The following is a 2454-nucleotide window of genomic DNA, read 5'->3' on the forward strand; positions in this document are numbered from 1 at the left end:
CCTTTCTGGTTCATGTCCTTATTCTGTCTGTGCTTTCTATAGAGCTGTGAACGAACAGCTGAGAGTTGCTCTCTTGAGAGGGGGGATTGCATGAAACTTTAATGACCAGTCAGTTAAGCCCTCCTCTCCCCAGGCAAATACTTTAGCCGCCAGCATTGTTTGAATGGAGTAATTCTGTCACTGATCGCCTCTCCCCTTGCCACTCGGGAAGGATTTCAGGGTGTAACACAAGAGGAAGGACTGACATAAATTTGGGTGTGAGGAGAGGTCCCTACTCTCCTCAGTGTTTTTATAGCTACTGTTACTGGTGTGAAAATTAGTAATCCTGAGAAGGCAACTGTGTCAGGAGTGCAGAAGCTTTAAAATCTTTGCTCAGAGCACTGTGGTAGCTAGTTTCACTATAGTTTTGAAAATTTTCAGCAAGTGCAAGAACTTAGCGTGCTGCCCTGAACGCAGCAGAGGGGCTGTGTGACAGGAGACATGACCTGGCTGGAACAAATACAGGGCAACACCAGGCAGATAATAAAGGTGCAAAACTGTACATAGGTCTTTCACACCTCACAGAGGCCTGACATCAAATCCAACTTCCTAAGTGATGGTGCCAGTGTTGCATTAATAAAACCGACCAAACAAAAAAAAAGCCCCAAAACACCCAACCTACCAAAAATAACACAAAAAACCCCCCCCAAAGACAAGTCAAGCACAAGCCTGTAGTACCATTCTAGTAGACTTTTAGCTCCTTTCACTGCCTTAATCTTTTATGGCTGGTAAGGTTGTTTATAGACTTTTTCTCTCCATGGAGGCCAGAAATTTCAATATGTTTAATAAACATGGAGGTCAGAAACATGCTGCACATTGGTTTAAATACAGGACTTGAAACATGAAATATTGCAAGCTTGGAAGAGCTGGCAGCCAAAGCAGAGTCCTGTCAAGTTCAGGTCTCTCTCTGTTCCAGTGAACTTCTATCTTGGTGAAATACTCACAAACGCTGTTTATCCCCTACTCCCAAAAACTTTAAATTGGGGTGTGTGACAAATACTCTGGATGTTTGGATGTTATACAGTAGTTCTGGGCCGTATGGGTACACACAGCTGCTTTCTGCAGCTTTGCCAGTGGGAATTTGGGTCAATTATAGTGACTGGTGGTAAAGGTCTATTCAACTCCAAGACATTCTAATATTGCCCATTTTCCAGTTAAATTGTTCACAGCAGCTGATCAGAAGTCTCTGCCAGCTTTTCCCTCGTGCTGGTGTCTGTTGTGAGATGGGCTCAGGGTGCAAGGTGGGTGCCCAGTATGTCCTGGGAGACCTGAGGCATCTGTGTAAAGAAGACTGGCAGGATCCAGAAGAGACCTGAGACCAGGATCAGCAGCTGGAGGTCAGACAGGCAATCTACAGCATCTGAAATGATGGCTAAAGGGCTGCAAACAAATTCTACCTAAAGGGAACGACTAAAGGGAAAATGAAAGTGATGGTGGTGTTGTAACTAATATTATTCAATATTTATGTTGTGGTAGGGCCCAAATAATCTGGTCAGCATGAGTCCTTGCATGCAGTGTTCTTCAATGGCTCAGATTACCTATTGTGAAGTTTGCAGTCTGAGCAAAAAAAGGTGGAGCAAGAGAGAGAAGAGAAAGATAGTTTCATTTCAGTCTTGGGCTGTGCATTTAGCCACGAACATTTGATTTTATCTTAAGACTTTTCTAGGCTTCTCTAGGTACTTGCATTGTTGTAATCCATGAGGATCTGCTCTGAGTGGCCATGCAGCCTCAGGGCTCCTCAGCAGAGCAGCAGTGTCTGCTGTCAGGTGAGCTGAACTGCTCCTGCTGCACTGACTGTGTGACCCAGATCTCCATGGGGGACTCTGGAAGATGAACAGGTTTAGGAGTGCACCCTATGGCCAGACTTCAATCCCAGGCTGAATCTCACCCAAAACCAGTTGTGTCTTTACCTGAAAGCCCAGTGATCCCCTCTACTTTGATACTTTTTCTGGGCCATGATGTACCATTTCAGACAGAGGAAGCTGTTTGAGGGAACTTCAGACTCTAACACTGAGCTCTCCGTGGTTAGGAAATACCAGAGTTCCATTGCACATGTAGTTTTAATGCCACCTCTTTTTGCACAGGTATGGAGTGCAGATTTCAATTAATTCTTTCTCTTACTGTTTTTTTTTTTCCTTAAGACCTCTGCCTCATCTGGTGCAGGCGGACTGATGATTTAATGATGAGCTGGTGGGTTCTTTTGAAGTTTGAACACCAAGCCTTACTACACAGGATTCAAGTCCTACAATGGAAGCAGAATGATTAATTTCCTTATGAGCTTCTCTGTGGTAATCATTACCATGGTTTCTGGGTGCTTCAAAAATACTAACAAGTTGATAAATGCAGTAATGGACAAGACTAGAAAGACAGAGTTGTCAAGAGCCTTGAAACTAAGTGCAAGAAATTGGGATTTGA

Source organism: Sturnus vulgaris, chromosome 3 (genome assembly GCF_052056855.1).
Source record: "Sturnus vulgaris isolate bStuVul1 chromosome 3, bStuVul1.hap1, whole genome shotgun sequence".
In the NCBI taxonomy this organism is placed as follows: Eukaryota; Metazoa; Chordata; class Aves; order Passeriformes; family Sturnidae; genus Sturnus; species Sturnus vulgaris.